This window comes from Danio rerio, chromosome 21 (assembly GCF_049306965.1).
Source record: "Danio rerio strain Tuebingen ecotype United States chromosome 21, GRCz12tu, whole genome shotgun sequence".
NCBI lineage: Eukaryota > Metazoa > Chordata > Actinopteri > Cypriniformes > Danionidae > Danio > Danio rerio.
In genome coordinates, this window is record NC_133196.1 from 40,321,382 (window position 1) to 40,342,500 (window position 21,119).

At 36.0% G+C, this 21,119-nt stretch overlaps 1 protein-coding gene and 1 long non-coding RNA gene across 3 annotated transcripts in view; both read left to right on the plus strand.

Annotated features, from left to right (window-relative positions):
* The window catches only part of grk6 (G protein-coupled receptor kinase 6), a 107,618-nt gene that overhangs the window by 24,159 nt on the left and 62,340 nt on the right, over positions 1 to 21,119 (plus strand). The window lies entirely within an intron of this gene.
* Positions 10,220 to 14,367, plus strand: LOC141379895 (uncharacterized). Its single transcript, XR_012396853.1, has 2 exons — positions 10,220 to 12,050; positions 12,653 to 14,367. It is a non-coding gene; the product is annotated as an uncharacterized lncRNA (long non-coding RNA).

Sequence of the window (21,119 nt, forward strand, 5' to 3'; positions counted from 1 at the left end):
TGTGCTTTAACTGCAGACTGTCAGCTTTAATTTGAGGTTATTTACATCCAAATCAGGTGAATGGTATAGGAATTACAACAGTTTGCATATGAGCCTCCCACTTGTTAAGGGACCAAAAATAATTGGTCAGAATAATAAATATAAATCAAATTTCTGGAACACATAGACATTACCAGACGCTGAGTTTCATAGTTTTTTTTTTTACCCAGGCATTTAAAAAAAACTTATTGTAGAGCAGTAATTACAATACTGTGATACCATGAAACCAGGATATTCTTATCCAAGGTTATCATCCCGTCAGAAACGTATACTGGCCCATGACTAGTCTGACATCACAGGTTGGTTTCGTTCCCTCGGCTGAACAGATACAGTGGAAGTAAAGCACTGAAAACTGGTCAAATTAAAATAACTGACGTGCCAATTTTGTGTGACACATTAAATGTTGCATTTTAAACTACTGATTTATTTTAACATGCGGACAGCATACAGAACATACCAGAGCATCTTCACGCACCTGCAGTGTTTACAACAGCACAGAAATAAAGAATAAACTAAACAAAAATAATAAAATAAAAAGCCCTGCCCTAGATATTTTTTCACTTAAATGACAAATTTAGATTACAAAACGAAAACACTGACTGAATCTTTTTTTTAAGAACCGGCATAGGCTGTTTGTCCAATCAAGTTTTTTTTTCGCTCAAATCGATCGCTCTACAGTAAATATGCATTCAATTAATGCTCCGCTGTTATTCTTATGTCACACACCACTGTCAACATTGTATTGTCATTAGTTTAAAGATTATTTCTTAATTACGATTGACTTATATCCTCTGTTTCACTTGTGGTTCATGTGTACGCAGTGCATGTAATAAAAGACAAAGGGCTCTATTTTGACAGTCCATACGCAGGGCGCAAAACGCAGGGCGCAAACGCTTTCAGGGCATGTCAGAACACATTTTTGCTAATTTAAGGACGGGAAAATCCGCTTTGCGCCGTGGCGCATGGTCTAAGAGGGTTGAGTTTATTTTCTTAATGAGTTATAGGTGTGTTTTGAGAATAAACCAATTAGAGTCTCATCTCCCATTCCCTTTAAGAGCCAGTTGCGTCGCGCCATAAGCGCATTTGCTATTTACAGGACGTAAAGTAAGTCTAAGTGGAAACTGAGCATTTCACAAGCAAACAGTTAACAGTTTTTTTAACAGAAAACTGTTAAACAGAGCATCTACTGCGTGAGAATGAGAGATAATGGATCTACTTTCAATTTCGCTCTTGAATAGGGAAACCTTTACGCACAGACATCAATTAGTCTATAAATAATTAATTTCGTTCGTTAAGTGCAAATACTCGTTTCAGAACTATTTCTGAATTCAGTTCTAATTTCGAGCAAACGTATAAATGAACAATAATAACGAAGTGTGCTCAAAAACCTGAGTTATATCCTAAAACACATGCTGTGCCCCATATGGTCTAAAACCTGCAGGTGGGCAAATCTAAGCTTGTTTTTAATAAAACAAATATAAATATGGATATAATAAATAATACTGCTAATAATAATAACATTATACAAAAGCAGATTTTTATGAATGAACTGAAAAAGCCTCCCGAGATGAAGAAGACATAAAAGCAGTGGTTTTTCATATTTATGTAGGCTAGAAAATAATATGTTTAGTAATATTTTAATCCTTTATATTTATATCCTACATATATTCTTATTATATCCTATATATATATATATATATATATATATATATATATATATATATATATATATCCTTAATATAAAATTTTTTTCATATGTAAAGATATTTGCCTATTGCTCTCTTGTGCGTATTAAGCAGTGTGTAAGAAAGGCGCAACTCTGCGCCGGAGTTTAGACCGGGTTTGTTTTGGTCTAATGAAAAATCTATTATGGTTTCTTAAAATAGCAACGCACCAGCAGTGCTCCTCAGAACGCCTTCCTTTTTAGACCAGAACGTCTATGGGCGCACATATGAGCGCTGATGCTATTTAGCATTTGCTATTTAAACAGCATAGCACCACGCCTCAAAACGACTCTTGCGCCAAGCTGAAACTAGCAAAAGACTATTGCGCCGCGCCTTGCACCACATTGCACCGGGTGTATGATAGGGCCCAAAGACAATGAACCTTAACGCTCATGTGTTGACTTTTTGTAAAGTATAGGTTACTATAGCATATAACAGTTTTGTTGTTCACATATGAAATTGCATTAATTTGAATACATGTTTTATAAACTATAAAATTAAAGCCTCAGTTTGGTGTAGAGTTATCATTTTGCAAAAATCAAGAAAATCTTTGGATTTATTTGATTTGTAGATTAGGCTATGAAGGCTATTTTAATATATATATATATATATATATATATATATATATATATATATATATATATATATATATATATATATATATATATATATATATATAATAAACTATTTATAACTGTAATTTTCCAAATGGAAAAAAGGTTGGTTTCTTTGTTGTAGCCTACACTAAATCATCAATAGCATCAATTTATTAAGTTTATGATGCGGCTCCATGCAGCACAGAGGCAATCAGCATCAGTGCTGGTTTGTCAACTCATCTGTGTCAAACTGTGACCAGAAATATCCTTCTTTCATTTTGTTTTGTGTTGCACGTGTTGTTGTCCCGGGAGTTAACAAATATGTGTTGAACTGTTGTACATTTTCAGGTCGATCACAGCGAACATGCTTTTACGTTCCAAAAACGTGAGGCGCACCACACTGCCTTTTATGTTGACAAGAAAAAAAAGATGTTCTTTTTTTTTTATGTCACTAGGAAATGACTGAATCAGCTGACCCATATTATGTGCGAGTGTTGCTGTCAATAGCCCCTTTCACACAGTGATACCGGTAAATATCCGGAAAATTTCCGGAACGACTTTACCGGTAAATTAAAAAAAGTGCAGTTCACACAGGCGAGGACGTTACGGAAATTTTCCGGAAAAGAGCATTCACACATCCATTCCAAAATACCGGTAACTTCTGACATCATTCACCACAAATGAGCTTTAAACGGCTGCGCTTGTATTTGTAAACATTTGACTAAATTACAAACTCTGTGGATGATCAATATTGTGAACAACTTTCGCAGGATCACTTTCGCATGTCGAGATGTTCATAATATGTGCGTGTGCAGGCGCTCACAGGCTGTTTCACAGGCACACGCAAAGCTTGAAGGTGAACAAACAAAGGCTTATCATAAGCATCTCATCGATGATTATTTACACAGTTGGCATTAAGAAGAACATATAAACGTGATCTGACTAACTTCTAGCAGCTAAATGTGTCTGGAAAAATATTCAAAGGCTTTAATTCTCATAAACCGTGCGGACGTAAATGCGTCTGACTGTTGTGATTGGCTAAAGCAGACGTCTCACGTCAGCAGGTTCTAGACGTGCACGCGCTTATTACAGCAATCTTCCTTCTGCATTCACACAGCGCAGCATCCCGGCAAATTGCCGGTAATGTTACAACTTCTCTTTCCGGAAAATAGCCAGAGCGAATTTACCGGTATTTTCAAAAAGGGCCTGTTCACACATACAACCTTTCTGGAAAATTGCCGGTAATTTTCCGGAAAGGTCTGTATGTGTGAAAGGGGCTAATGTTGTTATAATTGTCATTTTTAAAAACATTATGATATTCAAGATTAGTCAAGTAATACAGCTCTCGATAACTTGAAACAGCGACCACAACTCTCTCCTCCATCATTAAAAGTTTGCTGTAGTTGCCTTGACAACACAAATCCTGCTGTCACCTCAACAGAAACCTTGCAGTGCTTTCATTTGATTGAAGAATAAAAAGGCATGACTGAGGTTACATTTTCCACTCGAGCACACATTGCGCGCAACGGCAAAACAGGAGTCAAGCAGGGTGCATAAGCAGCGCATAAATAACTCGCGGCCGTTAGTAAACCATTCAAAAGATGCACCTCTCATAGCAAAAAAGCAGGTTTGCTGGAATAGGCCCCTTATGCAGTCAAATTTAAAAAATATATATTAAAAATATTTTATTAATCATTTAACTGATACCAATAATTGATTACAAACACACCCTTTTGGTTAACAGTTAATCGGTTATTTTGAGCATCTCTATTCAATCCCTATTTAATTCACTTTGGTCCACTCTCTTGCGCTGCACCAGCGCTGCCTGAAGAGGGGATTTACATTCAGACTAATGCAACAAGTAAAATCATAAATGACTTCTGTGATCGTGTTCAGTCTTTTACTTCCAACTGTATCTGTTCAGCCAAGGGAACGGCACCAACCCTATGATTTCAGACACAGCGATATTCCAAGATGCCGGCGCCCTAGGTTTAAAAGCAATGGTAAATATATATCTTAAAGGGGTAGGTCACCCAAAAATGCACATATTTTTACAATTTACTTACACTTAAGGTGTTTCCAAACTTTTAGAAATGTCTGTTGAACACAAAATCAAATATTCTAAAGAATGTTGGAAACCATCAGCCATTGACAACCATAGTAGGAACAACAAAAATAGAATCAATAGACTTCTGCTAAGAAAAAAACTCAAATAGGTTTAGAACAATTGGAGTGAATCATGACAGAGTTATGATTCTGGGGGAGTGTGTGTGCTGCTGTGTGTTAGCAGCTCAGTTTGTGCACTCCTGCCACCGTCTGAGGAACCCACAATGATCCGCTCCACTGTCTCCAACACACAACTGGAACTCTTTACTCGTGGACTTACTAATTTTATCACTGTCATTACCTTTATCCTGTTTCACAAATTACCATTAATCTATTTTTTTTATTAATATTTTTAGTTTTACTGATATATTGTTATTTTTATTAATCTATTTTTTTTTTTTTTTACATTTCTTTTCTTTATTTCTATATTATATTTTATGTTCATATTTGTTTGCACTACTGCCCTTTTTGCACTGTCTTGTCTGTACGCAGCGACGCTGCACTGCTTTGGCAATACGAATGTACAGTTATTTGTCATGCCAATAAAGCACCTAAAATGTGAATGTTATCATTTTTAGGTGAACTATCCCTTTAATATGAATTTATTTCCTAAATATCAAGCATCAAATCATTCATATCTGAGATTCTCAAATGACAGTCTACTTATCTATTGCCTTGTAAATGAAAATGTTGCATTATTTGCAAGTAATGCTGTTTGCACATGTGGGTGCTTGTCTTAATCTTGATCTTGGCATGGTGGGAGTTTCACTCACTTGTTTTTGGCAATCAAGGTGTCACACATATGCCGGAACAAGCACACACACACATACTGTACTGTACATTCACACACTTTCCCATCTTCTATTGTCTGTCTAACCCCTTCTGAGGAAACACATTAGCTAATCTCTTTTGCTATCACAGTAATGGCTGTACAGTATTGCTTACACTTCTGTAGTTATAATGTAAACCGGGATGTTAAGAATGTAGGTTCGCCACAGAGTTTCATGTCTTTGTCAGCAACAAAGTGCACCGAGTAAGTGTGTGACTTTTGTAGAGGAAACTGTGGCTGGGGCAGAAAGAGGAAGTTAACTGTCATTTTTTTATGTTAGTCACTTAACCATCCTAAAGATGTAAAAAAAAAAAGTGAGTTGTGCAGTTAATGTCTTTGATTTCACACTGCTAATGTGACCTAGATACGTTTTGCAGATGCATTGAGACTTAAAACTGTCTTTATTTACAGATACGTTCCTTGTGGCAAACGTTTGCTGAATCATTTTCATTTAGAAATAGCATATTCTTACCAAATCTGGTGTTGAAATATGTTTTTCACCCCTGCGCCTCCCAAACTGTTGGTTCATTTTGAACGGAAATGCCATTCAAAGAGGTCTGAGTTGACAAAAACCAAAACTTGCTTTGATTGTTAGGGTCGTGATATTGGTCTTCCGCCACTGTTCGTTTGTTATTTGGCTACTTGGTTGTAAAGAAGTACAACATGCTGCAGGATGGTTGTGGAAGAAACTTGCATTGTTTCACAATCGCTCTTAACTTCCTGATCATTGCTGATTTGATCTCGAGTGTGAGCGGTGCCAGGGAAACGTGGTATTTCATTTTGTTCTCACAACCTAAATCTCTTAGATTTCTAAATAACTAAATAACTTTAGTAAATAAATAAAGACAATCTGATAGAAGCAGGAGATGGCATTTTGAAAATGTGAATGTTGTCAATTGGGAGCTCACAGAGACCTGAGTTCGATTCCTGGCTCAAGGTCTTTTTTCGTTACTTCCCTTTTCTCAGTTCCCAGTTCATTTCTATCTACTTCCAACAATATTATAATATAAAATAAGATACTGAAAGATAAGTGAAGCTGCACTATAAATTTAGTTACGGCTAAAGGATTTTTATACAGGAAAGTGTCTGCAGCTTTATTTGGTGCATATTTCTGGTTTTGCAAAGCACTGAGTGCAGTGTTGCTATAGTAGTAACTAAATTATAAGAAATTATGTGGATAAAATATTACAAGTAGGATAGAATATTTATTTAAAAATTTATTGAAAATATACATTTTATTATTAGTAGTATGACAACCATAGCCAGCCCTCTTTATAAACGAACTAAGCGGCTGCTTAGGGCCCCGCCGCCACTAGGGGGCCCCACAACTTTGCTTTATTGTCTGCTGTTATATAACTGATTTGTTTTAGAAACTGGACCGCGAAAATGAAACTAAATTAACGTTCTTCTTTAGACATAGAAAAACTGAGGGGGAAAATACAACGATATATATATATATATATATATATATATATATATATATATATATATATATATATACACACACACACACACACACACACACACACACACACACACACACACACACACACACACACACATGTATATATCGTTGTAATTTATATATATATATATATATATATATATATGTGTGTGTGTGTGTGTGTGTGTATATGTGTATATATATATATATATATATATATATATATATATATATATATATATATATATATATATATATATATCGTTGTATTTTCCCCCTCAGTTTTTCTATGTCTGAAGAAGAACGTTAATTTCGTTTAATTTTCGCGGACCAGTTTCTAAAACAAATCAGGTATATAACAGCAGACAATGAAGCAAAGTTGTGTTGGCCCCCTATATATATATATATATATATATATATATATATATATATATATACTAGGGATGTAATAATATCAGAATTTCACAGTACGGTAATACCTTGGTGTGAATAGCACGGTACGGTTTTTATTGAATCATTTACAGGAAAAACAAAACTAATGAAAATACTACAAAAAAGGGCCAAAAGTGTAAATGAGATACAAATTAGCCATCTATCTGTAAGCTTTAAAACAGGAACTTCAATTTTTTAATTTTAATAACAAACAATTATTAAACCATGTAAAAAAATAAAGTTTCAATTTAGTATTGTTGAAAACTCATCACATTAAACATTTAATAACTCACTCACTCACTTAGATAGAGATGGGTTTTAAGGAAAATTATCATATAAATATAATCTGGTAAAAGCTGGTATCTCTGGGCATTTACAATGTCCCCTGCAACAGAAAAAACCCTCTCATTTGGGACTGAGGTTTCTGGGACAGAGATATGACTTGGCCCAGGTTGACAGCAGTGGGTAACGTTTTGCATTGTCTTTCCCCCACTTGAGAGGACAAGCCATGAGTGAGATAGAGGTCTCTTTGCGGTACAAGTCAATGTCTGCATCAATCTGAACAGTGTGCTGTGTTCTACAGTCCCCATGACTGTTTTTAGTCGTATAGTCCCAACTTGTATTTCACCACAGTCTGGCAGTGCCTGCATACCGTTTTTTTTCTTTGTCTGTCACCTTTACTCCCCACAGCCGAATCTCAATTTGTCAGTGATTGTCATCTTCATGTCATGATCAGTCCCGTGATCCCCCGCGCCTCCTCTAGTGTGTGGAGGGAAAGGTGCGTTTAAGTTTTATTGCATCCGGCACTTTATATTTGGTGATGCACTGTATTGTTGTTGACGCGTTGAAACCAAAAAAAAAACAAAAAAAAACAAACCCAACAAGATTCATTCATTCGACTCTGAGTCAATATTTTGTTAAAGGATCAATAGGTTTAAACTGGGTGAACTTTCCGATGTAATCCTCAGCTGGATGTTTTCATTCACTTAGAGCTGTGTTACACACTGCATAAAAGCTCATTTTCAAAAACCCATAATAAGGACTCTTTAAAAGTTTAGTTAAGATGGATTGCTGGTGATTGGGTGGGTGTTTGCCCAACTAGTAGCTTTACACAGACATGGGAAAATTAAGACTCGTTTAAAATGATTTAAGACCTACAACATAATTCAGACTTTAAGGCCTAAAATTATGTTTTTGAATTGAAGACTTTTTAAGACCCCAAATACACTCTTCAAAAAGCATTTTATAGACAAGTAAAAAATAGTTTTGTTTTAAAAAAATATATATTTTGCTGTAAGATTAGAAAATTCAACTCTTATAAATGTATCTAATATATACAAAAATATGTATTATTTCTTTAAAACACTAAGTGTGCTCTGATAAATGCGACAGAACAAAGTAAATAGGTTCACTTTTGATTTATCGCTAAAACTCTTCGTAGACAAATGACCACTTCTTCCAACTAATAATGGTAATTCATGGTATTTTGTTTATTAGGGTTGTTTGAAATTGGAATTATTTAGGAACAGACTTGTCCGTAAGGAACAGTTTGATATAACACTTCTGACAGAGTGGGGAAAATGAAACCCACTGATCTTCAGCTTCCCTTGAAGCAATGTGGCAAGAAATGACGTGTAAACATTGAAAAAAGATGAAGAGGGATATTATTAAATAAGAACATTAAATGGGATGAGACGCTGCCGGGCATGGACGATTTAAAATAACCAGAGATGCCCAAAGTGATCCTTTATGTCTAGATCTCTTAGGCATTTATTTGACCATTTTCAATGTTTACATTGTTCGAGCCTCTATTTGTGTTAAAGTTCCTTCCTCAGACACCCCAGGCGAAGCCAGCATGATTCTTATTACACTTTCAGAGACACCACAGTTACATGAGACAAGGAAGTATTCACAAAAGCTGAAATAGCTTTGGCCATAGCAATAAATAGAGCTGGGCGATTAATAGAGGGCAAATTTCATGTGCATTTTGTCAGTAAAGCCGGTGCTGTAGCAGTAGTCAATCTTCAGTATGCGCTTTTACATGGGACGAAGCAGCATTTAATACACAGAGTCATAGTTCATCTACAAGCTACACAATAAATCACATACAACAAAATCAAAGGTAATCATTCTGCAATAACAACAGCCATTTTGCGTAGCTTCAGAGCGGACTATAGCACTGTACATCTGAAAAAATGTCAAGATTCAACATTTGAAGTCTGGGTGAATTTAAAATTAACCATGTTTATTTTGCTAACCCATATTGTTGTTCTATAAAGTAAATAACAGATCTGTGCAAGATTATCCTCTAAAAGAAATGTTTGTTTTGGTAATCTACAATAAAAGTCTGACCATCTGGATCCATATTATTCTAAGCAGTGATGAAGGCATTATCATATACTTTATTATTAGGACAATTTTAAGACGAAAAACCTATATAAACCATATATTGTTATACAAAGTAAGTCTAAGTGGAAAAAATGAGCATTTCACAAGCAAACAGTTAACAGTTTTTTAACAGAAAACTGTTAAACAGAGCATCTACTGCGTGAGAATGAGAGATAATGGAACTACTTTCACTTTCGCTCTTGGATAGGGAAACCTTTACGCACAGACATCAATTAGTCTTTAAATAAATACTTTTGTTTGTTAAGCGCAAATATTCATTTCAAAACTATTTCCAAATTCAGTTCTAATTTCCAGCAAATGAATAAATGAATAATAATAGCAAAATATGCTCAAAAACCTGAGTTATATCCTAAAACACATGCTTTGCCCCATATGGTCTAAAACCTGACAGGTGGGCAAATCAAAGCTTGTTTTTAATAAAACAATTATAAATATGGATATAATAAATAACACTGCTAATAATAATAACATTATACAAAAGCAAATTGTTATGAATGAACTGAAAAAGCCTCCCGAGATGAAGAAGACATAAAAGCAGTGATTTTTCATATTTATGTAGGCTAGAAAATAATGTTTTGTAATATTTGAATCCTTTATATTTATATTCTATATCTATTCTTATTATAATATATATATATCCTTTACATTTTTCATATGTAAAGATATTTGCCTATTGCTCTCTTGTGCGTATTAAGCAGTGCGTAAGCAAGGCGCAACTCTGCGCTGGAGTTTAGACCGCGTTAGTTTTGGTCTAATGAAAAATCTATTATAGATTCTATAGTTTAGTTCAAAATAGCAACGCGCCAGCAGTGCGCCTCAGAACGCCTTCCTTTTTAGACCAGAACGCCTATGAGCGCAAAAATGAGCGCTAATGCATTTGCTATTTAAACAGCGTAGCGCAACGCCTCAAAACGACTCTTGCGCCAAGCTGAAACTACCAAAAGATTACTGCGCCACGCCTTGCGCCACCCCTTGCGCCACACTGCGCCGGGTGTATGATAGGGCCCTAAATATTTAATATTCTTGTTTTTCTTTTAATCCCCTAGTCTTACATAGTCTAAGAATTTGTAAACAATAAAAAAACATTTCGGTTTTCAGGCAATGTCTCGTTTGTCTCCTATATATGAAAATCCTTCTATATCAGATGGAGCATTTGCATTATGGTTTAGAATAGGTAATGTAAATACTAATGCTCTCTTTCACGAGAACACTTTTGTAACCTTTTCCATATTTCTAAGAAAAATTCAGGCTCCCAAAAACTCACTTCACAAAAGTATTTGCAGACTCGAGAATTTATAAGAAATACATTTTCAAACTTCCCTCATCAACCTCTTAAACAAGAGATTCATCAAATCTTGGACATAAAAGTTAGAGTGAGTTAGAGTTTCCAACATATATAAAACAATTTTCTCATTTAACATAATGTCAGATTCTTTATCTTTGTTTAAAATAAAATTAGACAGATGCCGACAAGCTCCAGCAACCTTTTTCCATACCTTCTGGCTTTGCTCAGAGTTATACTCTTTTTATGCATCAATCTTTAAATTAATCTGATATTTTTCTTCTAAAAATTGAACCGTGTCCTTTAGTGGATACAAGTCCTACAAATTTATCGATGTGTTCTTCGCAGTCAAATGTATAAGCCTTTTGCTTAATAATTGCCAAAAGAATTATACTACTGAACTGGAAAAACCCTTCTCCTCCCAACTACTTTCATTGGATGTATGACTTGTTGCAGTTCATTCAAATAGAGACAATTAGATATACCATTAATGGCAATACAGAGCATTTCTATACAGCTTGGCAACTTTTTCTGTTCTATTTAAAAAAAAAAGCTTAATATATATGAATATTTCGACCTTTTTCTTAGAATGCAATATTACCCATTATGCTTGCGTGTATGCCATACCTGTCAACATTGGGATGTGAAAATAAGGGATATGCCCACCATAATAAGGGATTCCACCAACCCCACCTTTCAAAAAATCCCCAAATTACTAAATATGTTTATTTGGAGCTGTTTTGTTGTAAATAAACAGTTAAATGGTCAGTAATATGTTTTATTATTATTTACAAAATAAAAAATATATATACAAATTAGGAACAAATACATTAGCAAACAGCTCAGCTTATTAAAATTAATAGCAATTATAATGAAATAGAATCAAGTTATACTAAGGATAACTATAATAAGTTTACTGTATAACTGACACATTCTGATTAAAGAGCAATGAATGAATCTCTTATTTATTTAGATTTTTTAGTTTGTTTAGATTAAATAACAGGTGTCACTTTAAAAATGCACACATCTAAGGTTATAATGAAATTATTTGATTGCTTTCCTAACTTTTTATTCTCATTTAGGACGAAATTACTTGTGTTTGAAAAAACTCACCAAGATCAACATCTTTAGATGCTGTTATCAGTTACGTTTATATGTCTGTTTAAACAAGCACCTAAAACCAATGACTGTAAAAAATATGGACGACGCGACAGCCCTTTTTCCCATTGAACGCCTTGAGGGCAAAACGCCTGCTTGACGGGCACAAACTGTCGCAAAAGACTGCTGAAATTGGAGCCTTGACATGCGCAGAAGGACTGTCTGATGGAGCCAGAGGAGGAGCCGCGAAAATGAGCGGAGTCGAGCTTCCAACCAAACGCTTTATGTAAAATCAACCACGCCCCCCGAACTTCTCAGCATGCGTTTGCTGTCATATCAACACAAATGGATGTAATAACGTTAACAAATATGAGGGTTTTATATATTCAATCGCGCCAGCTCCGGACCGCAGCGCATAACCTACTCGTGGCGTCGCGGGCTGATTCCGCCTCGCATGCGGCAGCGTCGGCTCGCTCGGCCGCAGCATCTGGCTCGATTGACTCGGGCTGGAATCGGGTAGTGAGTCCAGGCATCCGGAGTAGGTCCAGCAGAGGTAGTCAGTCTGAGCTCTAAGGGATAAGTCTCCGGCAGGCGAGAATCTAGCCGGAACTGTGTTTTGCTATCTGGGTGGCTAGGCGTGTATCAGCAAACTAATAAAGCCCGAAAAAAGCCCTGAACTTAGCGAATAAACAGTGTTCCACCAGGATCATGTATGTCAGAAACTGTAGTTTACTGCTGAACTCATTTAGTCATGTAGCGCTATATGATTCACGATGTTTTTATGTTTATTTCAAAGTGTTTTCACGCCTAAACAAAGCGAAAGCACAGACTCGCATTCAAAAGCAAAGGGTGACCCCTGGTGGTTCGGCTGTATGGGTTGCGTAAAGGCAGGCTCGACTCTTTAATGTTTATTTGCCACCCTTTAGAGAAAGACTGAAAATACGGGAGAAAAACGGGAAAATACCTTTACGGGATGATAGCAGGATAGAACTGTAAAATACGGGGAAATCCCCGGAAAAACGGGACGGTTGACAGGTATGGTGTATGTGCATTGAGAATGCTAGGAACTTCCGGTCGGCAGTTGATGCGTATAAACAGTCACATTTGGAGAGCTTTGAAACGATAGTTTTAATCTATTTTACCTGCTTTTATCATCTTGGAACTACTATTGTTGTCAGCACCACCACCTGGACAGATCATTTGAAAAAATGTGATCTAATAGGATGGAAAACAACTGCTGTGAGGCATTTTCTCCTCGTTGTCAGACAGCATCTTCTAACGTTTAAATAAAGCTTTGTCATTGCTAAAGTCAACAGTTTCTCTTTCGTTCAAATATATAGCCAGCCCAAACAAATGTAATTCACCCAAATGTTTGACACACACACATAGTCTACTGTACTGTGCCACTAACAAACTGATTTAATAACTGTGACAAAGGAATAATAAAATGACATTTTGAAATGACAGAAAAACACAAATCATGGTAAATACGACTCACTAAATGAAACATAATCGGCTCGCGATTAGAATGAACAGCAAATCAGCAAGCAGACTATCAGAAGCAGATTTTTATTGGTCATTTTTGTAAATTGTATGACTTGTATACCTGTTAAGTTTCATGCCAGTAATCTGGTGTGCTCTATAATGCAGTGAAGTATTGTGTGTGCGCGCATGTGTGTGTGTGCGTGTGTGTGTGTGTGTGTTTGTGTGCGTGTGTTGAAGAGCCGCTGAGCTAACAGCTGACAGGTCGGGAACACACACACAAACACTGTAGTTCTGGCGGCAGACACGTGAAATAGGAGAACTCCGTAATCCACTCAAAACGATATTGAAACCCATTTTCGTAGCGCAAATTACCAGTTGTGATCGCTGTAAATGGAAGTTCTAAGCATTCTGCCGGAAGACGCTGGTCGCTATTGCGCCCTCTATGCAGAAGCCAAGAAAAAGGTCTATATATGCAGTTGAAGGCAGAATTATTAGACTCCCTGTTTATTTTTTTTATCCCAATATAAACACATTTCTAAACTTAATAGTTTTAATAACTAATTTCTAATAATTTCTAATGATTTTTTTAAATCTTTGCCATGATGACAGTAAATAATATTTGACTAGATTGGTTTCAAGACACTTCTATACAGCTTAAAGCGACATTTAAAAACTAAACTAGGTAATTAGGTTAACTAGGCAGGTTAGGGTAATTAGGCATTGTAATAAGTTTAATAGGGTAATAATGTTATAAAAATGTTAGGGTAATAAGTTATTGTATTATGATTGTTTGATCTGTAGACTGTTGAAAAATATATAGCTTGAAGGGGCTAATGATTTTGATCTTAAAAATGGTTCTTAAAAAAATTAAAACTGCTATTTTTCTTGCCAAAATAAAACAAATGCGAATTTCTCCAAAAAAAATTAAATAAATAAAAAATAGTATCATACATACTGTGAAAATATTCATGCTCTGTTAAACATAGTTTGGAAAATATTTTAAAAGAAAAAAAAAATCAGGGGGGCTAATAATTCTGACTTCAACTGTATGTGTTCAATATTCAACATATTTGAATGATACAAACTCGTCCAAGAGTGTATTAATTTAAAAAAAACTGTCTGATATCTTCCATTTAACAGTAATGGCTTACTTAGGTGTCATTTGTTAATTTATTATTATTATTATTATTATTATTATTATTGTTATTATTATATGTGTACATTTTTTGTTATTGTTTGATTTGTTTGTTTCCTTTTTTGTTGTTGTTGTTGTTTACTTTATTTATTTTTATCTGAATATGGTTCAGAGAGTAAGGAATGTGTTTGATTACCACTCAGCATTTCTTTCCTCAACATAGTAAAGCTAATATATTATGTTTTTTTTCCTTACTTGTAATAACTCTCTGATTAAGAATTATCAATAAAAACAAACAAAACAAAAAAAACAACAACACACAAGTATTTTTGTAATTATACAAGCTAAAGTAACCTTTTTTTGTAGCTTAGGTCAATATTGTCATAATGTGTATTTGTAAGAAAATCAGATACCGGCGTAAGCCAAATCTTGAGTTTTTGCATGAGAGTGACCTCTACTCTTTGATGGACAAATCACAGATTTTGCTAATTCCCAACTTTGATTTAATATGTAGTCATAACTGTTAGAGCTAACTACCAATGAATAAATCTGCTTGGAAAAATAGTACGGAATAACAGTAATTTTAACAAAGGAAACGGAGTACGTGAACAAAATGTTGACGTGAGCACAGTGCACACATGTATGCACACACACACACACACACACACACACACACACACACCATGTGTTACACTTCCTGCCCACGTCAATTAATATTCATAAGCTTGTGTTTGCTTTTAAACCAGTTTGTTTCATCATTGAACTCTGGTTATGTCATGTAACACACTATGTAACAGGATAATGGGAAACAGAGGCTGCTTTTATTTCAACATCAATAAAAAGAACAAAAAGAACAATCTTTCCCAGTCCTGGCAGGCCCACAGCAGATTCCCATCTAAACCACATCTTATTTGTAGAATCTGGTGACATTTAGATAAATTAGGCCCTAACTCAGAGGAAATTATATGATTAAATTTAACCTAATAGGGACTTTAACCAAGCCCAATACTCAATTATACATTTGTGAATGTCTACTGTACATGATATTGGCTCAGTTTACAAAACATAACTTTAAGTGTTCAGGATGTTAACAAACTCCTTATCCAAGTAGTAAATTCCACTCATCTCACATTGTTTCTGCTAAAAACATAATCAAGAAATGAACTGATGCATGATGTAATGGCAATAAACTTGCATTAAAGTGACAATAGGAAAGGAGCAAAAAGGAAATACGCTCATTTTCACATCTCACCTACAGTTAAACAGTTGAGCTATGGTATTTCTGAATCTATTCACCTGATCTCTGGTTCTGTTGGGAGCACTTTTAGCTTAGGTTAGCATAACTTTGATCCGGCAATTTACATCTTGTTCCAAAATTCAAAATTAATGATTCAAATAACTTTCTCTGTCTCTAGTTACTAACCGTAAATCAGAAGTTGCTATTATTTAGGCCAAAAAGGTTTGGAAATAGACATATTGAGTGAGATGCTAATGGTCTAATATGATTCAATAATCTATCTATGCTAAGCTAAGCTAAGCTAAAAGTTCTTCCACTTTACACTTATATCAGCTGAACGTATTTTTTAAAAATGGTAAAACGACTATATCAGGACTTTAAGTGGACTGTTTCTTTAAATCAGCACTATGAACACTCTTTTGACTTGAGTCTGTTAGCAAACAAGAACTAGCCACAACACACTAGCAATCACAGAGAACTAAAAACACTCAAAACTTTTCAGAAACCATACTGCATGCCAAATGGAAACAAAGTATGTTTAATATATCAGTTTCATAACATCAGAGTCTGCCCACCTTTTCTGCATTTGTAATCTCTAAGTATTTTAATCTACAGAGAAAGAGTACATCATTATAATATTCATTAATTCATTCATTCATTCATTCATTCATTCACTTATTTTCTTTACGGCTTAGTCCCTTTTTTTAATCTGGGGTCGCCACAGCAGAAAGAACCGCCAACTTATCCAGCATATATTTTACGCAGCGGATGCCCTTCCATCTGCAACCCATCACTGGGAAACATCCATGCACACTCATTCACACACATACATACGGACAATTTAGCGTGCCCAATTCACCTGGACTGTGGGGGAAACCGGAGCACCCAGAGGAAACCCACGCGAAGGCAGGGAGAACATGCAAACTCCACACAGAAACTTTTGCCACTGTGTGGAATAATACTGAATGTGTGTCGTTGTTATTAATTGGGGTTAGCGTTAAGAGTAAAGTAATATGCTGGTGTTTAACTGCATTGCTTTACTGCATTCCTGCATTGATTCACACATAGTCTCTGCTACTTTATAACCATGGTGGACGTTTCGTCTCAGGCTGAATGCAGTCGACCAATCACAACAGACTGGGTCATCAGACCAATCAGCGTAGATTAGCATCATGCAAAGAAGTGATTTGGAAACAAATAAACTGCTGAACAAATCATTTGGGAGTTGTTGGGATAACTAGGTCAAAATAAATGCATATAAGTGTTTTTTGACCTTGCATGCATATCAGCCTGTTGTCGGAGGCTCAAAAACCAATATGACATTTTATAATGCATAATATGGCTCTTTAACAAAACTCTATTTTTATATACATTTATATCTACCTTTCAACAACATTTCATAAATAGGCCGCCGTGCATTTATTGACTATATGGTGAGGACACTGACCTGGACACATATACATATGCATACGTCAAGCGTTGACGCTGAAGCCCTTGTGAATTGGGCATTATAAGGTAACGCCCAATTACACTTTGGGCTTCAGCGTCAATGCTTGGTGGAGGGCATGTCTGAAGTTGGGGCTGATACGATCATCATAGCAAATTAATCAACATTCAGCTAGTCTGAACTAGGGTATTTGCATAAAGCGATCTGATTGGCTGACGCTTCCGTTGGAGCTTCAAAAGTTGAGAAATTTTGAACTTCTGCAGCGAGCAACGCCACTGAAGTGGCACAGACAGATCAGTTCAGCAATGCTTGACGTCACCCATTCAAAGTAAATTGGAAGCGTTGACGCTGACACCCCGTTTGAATGGGGCATTGTGTAAAGCATGTTTTTTAAACAGAAAAGTTTATGTGAACAAAATATTATGTATAGGTCTATGGTTTGCTGGTTTTGACACATTATAAAAAATAGACCAACTAGACCAACTAATGGCCATTAGAAAAAAATCCTGCATGTTTAGTCCTGTATAAGTCTAAAATCTCATTCATAATGCTCTTAAATTTAAAAACCTGATCTTTGACTTTGATCTTTTGACTTAAAAAACAACAAAAATCCTTAGCTAGAAAAGCTATTTTACAGTGCATTTTTGAGATGAAGCCTTTTAAAATCAATTGTGGAGTTTGTGATGAGCTTAAATTATAACGTGCTTATTAAATCTGTTAAGGATTCAAAACATACAAAAAAAAAAGATGTTCTGGAGAAACTAAACATGTTATGATAGCAAATAAATATCAATACTGATATTAATATAATAGAAATCATGGTGATTATGATGAGAAAAACCCGGTATGCTTGAGCATTGTGTCCTTTGTACAGTAACTTGTGCTTTATCTTGTGACATCATGTCCTGTTTTTAGTTTGTCTTTGGTAGTTGGTAGTGTTCTGTGTTCCTATTTCAGACTTACCACACTAGTGATTGTTTTGAAGTGTACTGAAACCCATATGAAGTCTCATTTTGATCATTTGTTTTGCAGACAGGATTCCCATGGCATCATGTACTGTAATGTACTATACTATACTGTACACTCATTTACTTTGCAAACACAAGAATCACACCAGAGTCAATCCTGCCAAGTTTGAACATGCCCCTAATGGGCTAATGCTAAATACTTAAAGTAGCTGCATGATGTTTTCATGGGCACTTTTGTGTCGTACCTAAATGAATTGTTTACATGAAGTATACAGGATGATCTGTTTATTTCACAAGCCTCAAATCGGATTTAATCTTCATGACGTGGACACTGCGTAAATATTTTCTCCCGCTGTTTTGAGATGTGCCTGCTAGCCAGTCCTCATGCTTCTTTGCTGAGGCTTAATATTCTGCTTCATGGGAGGACAGGGCATAACGCTTTGTACCCCTCTGCCTATATTTCTCAAGCAGTAAAAATGGCCAAACAAAACATGGCATTTGTGGATAAACAGACAGTAGAAGAAGTTTGAAATGGCCCAACACTCCTTTTTCAGACTGTTATGTTGGGTAACAGACTCACTCTGTGCGTCATATGGCATTGGATCATTTCTCTTTCATTGCTCGTATGCATGACTGAGTCTGTTTTCAGTCTGATCAAGTGTTTGCATGTCCTATTGATTGATTAGATTCGGATAGATTAGGCCTATTTAATTATTCGTATTAAATTGGTTACGTTATTATTTTTTACATAATTCACCACAGCCTACCTAAGTATTGTTGCTGACAATGTCCATCCCTTTATGACCACAGTGTACCCATCTTCTGATGGCTACTTCCAGCAGGATAACGCACCATGTCATAAAGCACGAATCATCCCAGATTGGTTTCTTGACCATGACAATGAGTTCACTGTACTCAAATGGCCTCCACAGTCACCAGATCCCAATCCAATAGAGCACCTTTAGGATGTGGTGGAACGGGTGATTTGCATCATGGATGTACAGCCGACAAATCTGCAGCTACTGATTGATGCTATCATGTCAATAGGGTCAAAAATCACTGAGGAATATTTCTAGCACCTTGTTAAATCTATTTCACAAAGGATTAAGGCAGTTCTGAAGGCAAAAGGGGGTCTAACCCGGTACTATTAAGGTGTACCTAATGACCCAATTGTTGGTACGGTACGGTATGGTTTGGTTTGATGTGCTTTCATGGCCATTTCCACTGTCAAAGGGTATTTAAAACCAAACTGTACCATACCACTTTTTGGTCACCCTTTGCAAAGGGTACCTAGTAGAGATCTACGTGGGACTACATTTTGAATCCCGCCCGCAACCGCCAGGTTTTAGCCCGAACCCGACCACTCCCGCTTATATTATGCACTAGTTGTCCTGCTGCCCAACCCGCCCCGTTTTTTACCCGCCGCGCCCGATCCCGCTAAAGAGCGGGGGAGAACAAAACCGAAAATCACCCAGTTATACAGTCCAGACAGCCTATAACTAGCTGTCTGTATAAACACACACAGCACCAAGCACATACACACAGACATTTACACACATACATACGCGTGCTCACTCGGGAGTCGGGAGCGATATTGCTAGACAGCCCGCTCCCATCCCAAATTAAACCCGTTACCGACCGCTCCCTTGATTTATTCGGAAATACGGAATGCAGACCTCTAGTACCTATCATGAAAAAAGGGTACCAAAAGGAAGAGCAAGACGGCAGCTGAACGCTGTTGCTTTACAGAGATATGTCACTCTCAAAAGTAGCAGAATGAAACCAAAAACAAAACAAAAAAAAAAATGCCATTACATCGTAATATTAAATACATATAATATATACATATTATAACAAGCCATGGTGGAACAGAGCTCAAACAAACCTTGTCGTCGTCCTGATGAACAGCCACAAAGCCAAGAACAAAATCTGCTGTGTCCTGTTGTTGTTTTACAAGCCCGTCTAAAAGTGCGAACATGACAGTAGTGAACATGTGTTCACTAATGCAGAGTTTAGACTGCATGATTTTAGCCCTCATTTTGACTGGCCAACAGGTTTTGAGAAATCGTCGACAAATGGCCTAAATCACAGGCAAATCAGTGCTCATTCACGTGAGTGACAATTACACAGTATGAACTATCAAGGACACGATATGAGATGAGAGTCAAATCATGCTGTGTGAAATGTGTTCTGATTAAAAATAACATCCACGATCACCTACAGCCAATGAGAGAGCAGCATTTACTAGTATGGGTACCTGCAGGCCAGCAGAAAGTTGGGGGAGAAGTTAAAAGCACTCATTTTCAGTTTATTTGGACCCAAGAAATGGAGAAAAAACTAGTGTACATGTGGCAGGAGCACCGACTCTGCTTGTTGTGTCATCTAAGCAAAATCACAATCAGGTCGAAAAGTAAAAAAAAAAGTTGAGGAGAGATTGTTAATTCTCTTCAAAAGCCAGGTGAGCAGCACAAGTTTCTAAAGCTAAAGCTTTCTTTTTTCTATTATGTAGTTAATAACGAAAGGTATAGTAAGTGACCTTGCGTTGTTTCCATGTCACTCCTTGCATTTGTTTGTGAGTCGTAGTTTGGACAAAGTTGTCTGTGAATCTTCCTATTCTTCCTAGATAGATAGATAGATAGATAGATAGATAGATAGATAGATAGATAGATAGATAGATAGATAGATAGATAGATAGATAGATAGATAGATAGATAGATAGATAGATAGATAGATAGATAGATAGATAGATAGATAGATAGATAGATAGATAGATAGATAGATAGATAGATAGATAGATAGATAGATAGATAGATAGATAGATAGATAGATAGATAGATAGATAGATAGATAGATAGATAGATAGATAGATAGATAGATAGATAGATAGA